The sequence below is a fragment of the Phoxinus phoxinus genome (genome assembly GCF_949152265.1).
Source record: "Phoxinus phoxinus genome assembly, chromosome: 18".
NCBI lineage: Eukaryota > Metazoa > Chordata > Actinopteri > Cypriniformes > Leuciscidae > Phoxinus > Phoxinus phoxinus.
In genome coordinates, this window is record NC_136893.1 from 27,388,688 (window position 1) to 27,398,687 (window position 10,000).

General features: G+C 43.1%; 1 long non-coding RNA gene across 1 annotated transcript in view; it reads right to left on the reverse strand.

The window, feature by feature from the left end:
* Window positions 1-2,435: 2,435 nt before the first annotated feature.
* Window positions 2,436-10,000, reverse strand: part of LOC306986089 — a 7,694-nt gene continuing 129 nt past the window's right edge. Inside the window, exons 1-4 of the long non-coding RNA XR_013794905.1 lie at window positions 8,220-10,000; window positions 7,911-7,982; window positions 2,828-2,869; window positions 2,436-2,726 (exon numbers count right to left, since the gene is read on the reverse strand). The exon at window positions 8,220-10,000 is cut by the window's right edge and continues 129 nt beyond it. This is a non-coding gene — a long non-coding RNA (uncharacterized lncRNA). The remainder of the gene's footprint in view (window positions 2,727-2,827; window positions 2,870-7,910; window positions 7,983-8,219) is intronic.

Here is a 10,000-nt window from a genome sequence, read left to right on the forward strand (position 1 = left end):
TGGGTTTTGATAATGTGAAAAGAGAAGATTGTTCAAGACTTGGTATTAGTATCTAAATGAACATTGCTGACCATTTGGGTTTAACTGTACATCTGTAACCATATGAATCATGCATACACACACAACCCTAACTAACCCTTGATTATGAGGACATTTTGGGTTTAACTGGACCTCACTCACACACACACTCAAACACCTGACTAACCCTTGATTATGAGGACATTTTGGGTTTAACTGGACCTCTCACACACACACTCTCAAACACACACAAACACCTAACTAACCCTTGATTATGAGGACATTTTGGGTTTAACTGGACCTCTCACACACACACTCTCAAACACACACAAACACCTAACTAACCCTTGATTATGAGGACATTTTGGGTTTAACTGGACCGCTCACACACACACTCTCAAACACCTGACTAACCCTTGATTATGAGGACATTTTGGGTTTAACTGGACCTCTCACACACACACTCTCAAACACCTGACTAACCCTTGATTATGAGGACATTTTGGGTTTAACTGGACCTCTCACACACGAACACCTAACTAACCCTTGATTATGAGGACATTTTGGATTTAACTGGACCTCTCTCTCACACACACACACACTCTCAAACACCCGACTAACCCTTGATTATGAGGACATTTTGGGTTTAACTGGACCTCACTCACACACTCTCAAACACACACAAACACCTGACTAACCCTTGATTATGAGGACAAACTGGGTTTAAATGGACATCACAATTAACTCCACACATAGCAGGAGTACCTGTATTAGAGTTAACCATACTAAACCAAATCAACTATTCTACATTAAAGAGTGAATTCACAAATGATTGTGCATCTTTTTGCTGCCACTAAACCTGTAAAAGTAATACGCACACCTAAGGAAATAGTGCTACAATGTGCTGTTGCTATATCAACCAACATATACACGTGGTGCAAAATGAACCTGGTTGGAGAAAAGGATTAAAGATCAGCAAGTTTTACACTTCATAGAAGACTAGTTAAAGGACAATTAGATGAAGAAATGCAACTAGACAGCCAATAAAAACTAACAAAATTAAATTGAAAGGGCAATTTTTATTTTGCAAATGGTAAAAAAAAGGCTCAACAACTGAGGTCTAATAAGGCCATTATTAGAGATGCACCGATTGATCGGCTTGGGACCGGAATTGGCCGATTTTCACGTGATCGGCCATGACCGGCGATCGGCCAGTCAGTCTGACATATACCGGTCAAACGCACTCTGGCGCCGCATGATTAACATCGCGCAACATCAGCATCACACGTGCACACGGAACGCACATGTAGAAAACCTCATGAATTACGTCAGTTTCACACCGCAAGCGTGCATGTTAATCAATGAGTGCATCACACCGGGAGCAGGACAAGCAGGAGCGTCGCGTGAGCAGCAGTGAAGCGCAGAGTCTATTTCTGCTGCGCTGCTCACACTCAATTAAAGTGAAAGCACACTTTTTTTGATGTGCAAAATAAGTATGATTTCACACAAAAAGTGCCAAAAATGCACTGAATTTGCATGTCTAGTGTGTTTTAACAAGAACTGGAATAGGCTATGTCAGAAAAGAAAATGAAATGACTCAAATATTTATAGAAAATTCACCCATTTAAACTTGTTTTTATTATTCAGTTTGGGTAGAAGTATATGGTGTTTTATATTTTAAAAAAAACATATAGAAAATAAATGTGTGTGCTGTTCAGTGGTTAGAAAAAATGAAATCGGAATCGGCTAAAATCGGTATCGGCGGGTCAACCTCGGAAAAAATCGGAATAGGATTACAATACAAAATTGTAATCGGTACATCTCTAACCATTATGGGACTAAAGTGCATGAGGGAGTGTGCCTCAAAATGACCACAGCAACACACTGGAAATAAAACCAAATTAAATTGCCTTCCAGTAAATGCATGTATTTGTAAATTTCTTTCAAAACAGTGTTTTAATAAAAGTAAATAAAAGGATGTCTTGAACACTCTTCTGGCCCAAAAACACTTTAGAGAACAAAACCCACAGACATTAAAGGTTGTATCAGCGATTTCAGGCCCAAACATAAATGATCACATTCATCTAATCTTTCCTAACAATCCGCTAGCTGCCCGCCCCATAAGCATGCCGTCCAAAAACCGCGTCTCTGTAGGCAGCCTAGGCTCTGAGATCTGCACACAAAAACAATGGGTTTCACCAACCACCAAAACCAAAATAAACAGTGTTCCAACCAATCACCGACAGTTCCAACCAATCACCGCAAAATCTCAAACCACAACACCCCCACCTTTTGTGTGCAGATCTCAGAGCCTAGGCTGCCTACAGAGACGCGGTTTTTGGACGGCATACTTATGGGGCGGGCAGCTAGCGGATCGTTAGGAAAAATTAGATGAATGTGATCATTTATATTTGGGCCTATTTTTGGGCCTGAAATCGCTGATACAACCTTTAATGGAAGGCAACACTGATCTCTCGAAGAACTCTAAGATGATTTCTTTTTCAACATCAAACCTCGGTTCCTCACGAAATCCCTTATATTTTGGGCCGTTCTTTCTCTCAGAACAGGGTCCTCTGCAGTCTTGCACTGCTCACACTCTGCCTTTGTTGCAAGGTGTCCCTTTGAAATATGGACTCTGAAATGTTTCATGACAGCATTCACTTCATTTGGGCTCCATGGCCTTTTCACTATTCTCCTCAATTTGGTCTCTGTAAAACAAACAAACAAACAAACAAACATACATATGTATACCTATACACCTATATGTATATACATGGAATAACTTTAATATACCCAAATGTTTAAATACCTCTGGTGTTCTCAGTTTCATCCTGATTCATTTGGCTTTTTCCTGAGGGGTAAAAAGCAACAATTAAAATGTATTCCAGCCCTACAATCTAAACAGTTTCGGACCATGTGAAATATCAGCAGATAAGCACACAGGGAAAACTAGTCTCTGGTCCTGTGTAACACGAAAAGGACCACTTTACACTGAAATGTTTTTTGGTGAACGGAGTAGTATTGGATGAGTTGATCAGAAAGATCAACACCTCCCATATTCTTGTTGTATTCAGTGACAGGGGTTGGGCATGGAATGGATTTGGTGTTCCAGCCTCCATCCTGAGTTCTTACCCTCCTCTGAACTGTGTTGCCAGAGAAGGCCGGGCGAATTGTGGAGCAGACAGAGACTTCCCGAGTGTCCATCCACTAAACGAAAACCAGAGGGCCGTCACGGATCCACCTGATGGTGCCCCTAGGATCCTTTTTGTTCATGGCATTTGTGGTTGTGCGGGGGCATCCTCGTCTCTGTTGTCCCTGTAGGTGCCACATGCTCCAAAGTTCATGCTGTAGAGATCCATGAATAGCTTTGGACTTGTGTAGAAGTTGTCTACATACACATTGTAGCCACTCCCTAGGAATGATTTGCTCATGAGGGACATAACCGAGTCGTATGCCAGTCCTACACCAGAAGCAAACACAGACTTCCCCGTGTATACAGCAAAGTCTAAAGTGTACCCAATGCTGCTGTCTGCCAGCACAAAAAGTTTGAAGCCCCACTTAGTTGGCTTCGCCTTCATATATTGCGTCATGCCAGTGTGAGCCTTTGTTGGCACCATCCTCTCGTCCACTGAAAGGTTCTGCCGTGGGCGATAAAATGCTCTGCATGCATGTTTGATGTCATCTAAAAGGGGCTTCAGACGAAACAGCCGGTCATAAGCTGGTGTCCCTCTCTTCCGGTCGTTGTGGACATCTTCATCAGGGTCGCTCATGTGGATGTTCCAGGAAATGACCTGATACCTGTCACGTGCCATCACTGAGTGGGGAAACTGTTGGCTGAAAATGGTGTTTGTCCTCCAGTAGTCCCGGATATTTGTCAGTCTCACCAGTGCAAAAAAGAAAGTCAGTCCTAAATATTGGAAAAATTCTTCAACAGTTAATTTTTTCCAGGAATATTTTTTGCCACTGGCAATGTTTTTTTTGCAGCGTCTGTGTATGTGTTATTACACAAAGTGGTTGCTGCACTGTCACTGACAAAAAGTTTGAAAAGGTCCAATGGTGTGTATATGGATGATGTCCTGGCTTTATTGTTGGGACGAACCTTTTGGGCACTGGAGGGATGTCTGGCTGACTCTTACTGTTCCATGATGGAGTTGGGGCTGCTGGCTGAGGTGATCTAGATCTCGACCTTGTGGATTCAGGACTCTGTCGACCCCTCAAGCTGCCGGATCTGGATCTGGATCTTGACCTTGACCGCGCTCTCCCTCTAGACCGTGACTGCAGCCGTTCATGGCCTATTCTAGAGTGCGGATCGGGCCGAATTTTTCTGTCCGAGCCCGGCCCGCGTCCGACAGAGCAGTAAACCGAACCCGACCCCGACAGGCATACAGATATTTATGTTCGAGCCCGACCCGAGACCGAAAGTTAAAATCCCGTTTTTTTTATTCTCATACTAATGACACATGTACGTTTGTTTGTGTGGAAAGCCCGCTTTTATTAAGCAACTGAAAGGAAGAGATTCAGAAATGTCAATAGATGAGCGTTTCAGCGCGCGGAGCAACAAGCGCACGTAACACAGGCGTACATGCACGTGTTTCGTTGTCACGGGCCACGGCTACATAAACAAATTTCCGCACACAGGAAGACAGATGTTATGGTAATATTTTACATATTTTTTAATCACAAAAACGAACGTTTGCATCGAGTGAAAGCATCAGGCACATCGGCTACCTACATAATAACCTGTTTTAAATTTAAAATGTTCAATGCCTTCGCGCTGATGTGACCGAGCCCGACCCGAACCCGAACATCATTTCTAAATATCTGTCCGAACCCGGCCCAGCCCGTCGGGTACCGGCGGGTCCCGTCGGGCTTGGGTCGGGTATCCATCCTCTAGCCTATTCCTGGCAGCTGCTGGGATGCTGCAGCAGAAGTGTGAGGCTGGGATGCTGCAGCAGAAGTGGAAGGCTGGGATGCTGCAGCAGAAGTGGGAGGCTGGGATGCTGCAGCAGAAGTGGGAGGCTGGGATGCTGCAGCAGAAGTGGGAGGCTGGGATGCTGCAGCAGAAGTGGGAGGCTGGGATGCTGCAGCAGAAGTGGGAGGCTGGGATGCTGCAGCAGAAGTGGGAGGCTGGGATGCTGCAGCAGAAGTGGGAGGCTGGGATGCTGCAGCAGAAGTGGGAGGCTGGGATGCTGCAGCAGAAGTGGGAGGCTGGGATGCTGCAGCAGAAGTGGGAGGCTGGGATGCTGCAGCAGAAGTGGGAGGCTGGGATGCTGCAGCAGAAGTGGAAGGCTGGGATGCTGCAGCAGAAGTGGAAGGCTGGGATGCTGCAGCAGAAGTGGGAGGCTGGGATGCTGCAGCAGAAGTGGAAGGCTGGGATGCTGCAGCAGAAGTGTGAGGCTGGGATGCTGCAGCAGAAGTGGAAGGCTGGGATGCTGCAGCAGAAGTGGGAGGCTGGGATGCTGCAGCAGAAGTGGGAGGCTGGGATGCTGCAGCAGAAGTGGAAGGCTGGGATGCTGCAGCAGAAGTGGAAGGCTGGGATGCTGCAGCAGAAGTGGAAGGCTGGGATGCTGCAGCAGAAGTGGAAGGCTGGGATGCTGCAGCAGAAGTGGAAGGCTGGGATGCTGCAGCAGAAGTGGGAGGACCCTCCTCAGCGGAAGAATGGGAGCTTTCCTGTCTGGCTCGGGTGGGTGGGCTGGTGTCTTCATTATCATGACTGTAAAACAAATAAAGCAAAATATTAGATCATACATATCAGATCAATTAGTGTTTTTGTATTTGATTTCTCACATAAGATAACAATGGCTGAGATTGCTACTGTACCCCCCAACCCACCACAGCTATAATATGAGCACTCTCTCCCCAGCCAAAAGGTGTGACCAACCCCCCACTACAACATCCTTGAGACATTCTCTCCACAGCTAAAAGGTGTGACCAACCCCCCACTATCCTTTGTTTGTCTGAGTTTACCTAGAGATACAAACAATGGCTGAGAGACAAAGTGTAATCCACAACTCTTACTACTCTGTAACAAACATAGAAAACGAAATACTACTTTTACAGAACTTATTATTACATATTTAGAAAATTTATATTTTATAATATTCGTTTTTTTTATATACTTTTACAGTAAATAAATAAATGGAACTTACTCTTCAGCAGGGTCTAGACCATTCTGATAATCTAGTTCCTCATCAGTCAAAAAGCTCTCTTCTCCAGAAAATCCATCATCCTCCATGGCATCAAAAAAGGCCAGCGCTTGATTTAGATCCATGTTTCTCAATCTCTGACGATCCATTATTCTCCGTGTATTCTTCAAAACTCGCGTCTCTCTGTGCGTCTCTCTCTCCCCTCGAAACCACTGTGCCGTGCGTCTCTCTCTCTCTCTCTCTCTCTCCACAATATCAGCCTTGGTTCATGCGTAATGACGCACACCAACGTGGACGACGGATCAGCCTGTCATTGGTCAACAACCTCACGCAAAGAATCACGTGATATCCAAAATGGCAGCTAGCATCGAGCTAGCGGCAAAAATGACAGAAAATGTATAAATTATGGACATCAAGTGGATAAAACTTGGATATAAGCGTTTGGATTTATTGCTGAAACACTCTAAAAGGACGCATAAGTTCCAGGCTGGATAGAAAAACTTCTGTAAAGGCTAGAAAGACACCAAAGACACCCCCGTGACGGCTAGGTCGTTAGCTTTCTGCTGCAAAAAACGGTAAGAAAATCAAATAAATAATATAAATATTTATCGGAGGAGTCGTGTGGCGTCGTGGACGATGCCGTCAGGCTCAAAGGGTTAATGCAAATGGGTGGAGTGTCTGTTCCGGATGGCTCCTGGACGCCTTCCCGGGAAGGTGTTCCGGGCGCGTCCCACCGGGAGGAGACCCCGGGGGAGGCCTAGGACACGCTGGAGAGACTGTCTCCCGGCTGGCCTGGGAACGCCTCGGTGTCCCCCCGGAAGAGCTGGAGGAAGTGGCTAGGGAGAGGGAAGTCTGGGCATCTCTGCTTAGACTGCTGCCCCCGCGACCCGGCCCCGGATAAGCAAAAGAAGATGGATGGATGGATTTGTTTTAGACAAATATGCTTGCACTCTGTCACCAACTAGATATATTTAAATTAATGAAGGCCACTTTTCACTGGTAACAAAAGACATTTAGCATTATCAGGACCCACAAATATTCCCCCACTGCATTATATATATATAGTAGTTTAATGTAGTATTGACACTAAAACTCTGTAAACTTGATTGTTTCCCCTCAAACAGTAACTTTTATTTTTGGGTGTCCTATACACAATACATATTGTCACTATCCACAATATATATTGTTGCATTTTTGTATTGCGATACATTGCTTAATTGACAGCCAATCGGAATCAATTCTGCTATAACATGCTTCAATATATAAGCGGCAGTCAAAGATGCGATCACAATAAACAGAACGTTACCGTCTGCTGGTTGGACCCTAACACAGTTATGGTTAGTGTGAATGGGCCTTAACAGTTTACATCTCTGTGACTGAAAGTCACAAAGCATATCCAGATTGAAAAGTGTGCATATTGGGTCTACAGCTTATCCACAATAAAGAAGCAGCCGACACATACCCAAAGCAACATCTTTTCCTCAAACCCTATCCCTGACATGACGGTCCTCGTAGTGGAGAACTGTCCTTACATTTCAGGTCAGTGTCATGCCCATCCCCCAACGCACGAGTTATGAAAATGAATGAACCGAGCAAGGTACATTTTACTCGAATTTGAGACGTCACAACAGGGTCTTTAAGACGACAGTCCACGTCAACCAGTCTAGTATGGTGCCCAACCATCCTACACTTAACATTGCCTGTGTCAAAGAGAAGAAAACAATGAAGGAACATGCGCTCACTTACTTTCTGTTTCACTGATGAGGAAGGATTCACACTGCATTCAGTCACAGCCACTGATGTCTCGTCACACAATTCCTGTAATTATGAGAAAGACAGGTACAACACTGAGGCAAGGATGTTTGCCAATTGGTCACCGCAACTAATTCTAGTATCAACCAAAGTCTAAATATCTAGTGTCCCTTTCATTGCTCCGTCGTGCACAAAGCAGACATGCAGAATTTAAAAAAAATAATCTGCATCATATAAAAAACTAACATTCATGAAATACAGAACATGGTTGACTTTCAGTGATAAATTATTTAAGAGACTCACCCTTAAACGCCAAGGCCAAGAGGAATCCCCATAGTTGTATGTGACCTCCTCATCTGGAAAGATATGTCTTATACTAAACAGACACAGGTGTGGCCTTCCGTCAACAATGACTGTCTTGACTTTGCAATTTGGATCATTCACCAGTCGTCCAAGTGAATGTCCACCGTACTCTTTTGTTGCATCTATGCGGTGATAAAAATAGTGCAGTAAGAAACTTAAAACATAGACACACACTGAAACATACGGTTCTAACTGAACATTTGGGTTAGGCTAACCTTGGCCTATTTAACCTATATTCAAATACACATTGTGAAAGTTAACTTGACTTCCTAAGAATTTAATAGGTCAGATGATCCACTTAAGGTAAAAAAATAATACCCCAGTTGAAAAATAACCATGTTATTGATTATCACTAACTAATAAGTTCCTCATGTTATGAGAACCATAGCAAATCTGCTATTGTAATAGTGCTGCACGATTAATCTTATCGCAATCGTAATCGCGATGTCAAGCCTGTGCAATTATATGACGCAAAATGCTGCGATTTTATGTAAAATAAACAATGGGCTGGTACGCAATTAACGCAGCATCTGTTATTTTTTGTCATCCTTTGGCTAGTGTTACATGATAATGCTCTCATGCGATTGGTTAAAACCATTAATGCGAGACAAGTCAAAAGAGAGCGCGCTGATTCGCTGAATGTCCGACTGTGACTCATAGAAAGACATGCGCCAGAAATACAGTTCTCTTTCGCGCTTGAACGAACAATAACACACAATTATGCCAAAATGTCGTTTGTCGAGTATCTTCATAACATAAGAGCAGTCTTATGATGGACGTGTAGAGTTGTGAGAGAATGAGGCGCATGTGAGATCCGCGTCTCTTGTCAGCAGCGGCTGCTCTTAAAGGGCCAGCAGCCAAAGCTTTCTGTCAGTAAAGTTAATCAAAGAACAAAGGGGACAGAGAAAATTACTCACTGCTCTTGACTAAAGAACTTATGTAGCTTTAATAAGGATTAGTCTATTTATTATGTTTGATAACTTTATTAAATTTCTGTATACCTGAAAGACAGGAAGGGCACAGGTAAATATGACATTTATTATGGGTTTATGTGAGGATTATTTGAAGTTCACTTAAATTAAAAGCTGTTATATTTAATGAAGTCTAATAAATGTTTTTTTATTTTTTATTATAGCTTTCAATTGTAATGATGGAATCACTGTAATGTTGGATGGCTATAATTAATGTTTTTAATGGGGGTGGATTAATTTATATCCAGACATCAATGGCTTCGATGTTATCAATCATTTAGTTGTTGTTGCTAGTTTGAGTTGAGAAATACACATTTCAGAATTATCACTAATCTGTGTGTGCATTTTGCTTTAGATCCAAGCAAGTAGACTCATGAAACCATTTGTTTATTATATCGCAATTGCATATTCCAATTGCAATATTGACCTCAATCGCAATATGACATTTTCCCCAAATCGTGCAGCCCTATATTGTAATAATAATAGTAATAATAATAATCATCATAATCATAACTGTTTTTATTAGAATGACATGCAACTAGTTTGCTCTGAATATGAACCAAAAATAAATAAATAAACCAAAAAAGAAACAGCCAGCTTACCAATAACTGGTTCCATTCCATGTGAAGTCAAACAAGTAGTTGCCTTGAACATCTTTAACATGTTTACTTTGAGAGAGAATCCCACGGTATTCAACAACAAAGGTGGATGGTTCAATGTGCTCAAGTGCAAACACACCTCTCCCTAAAA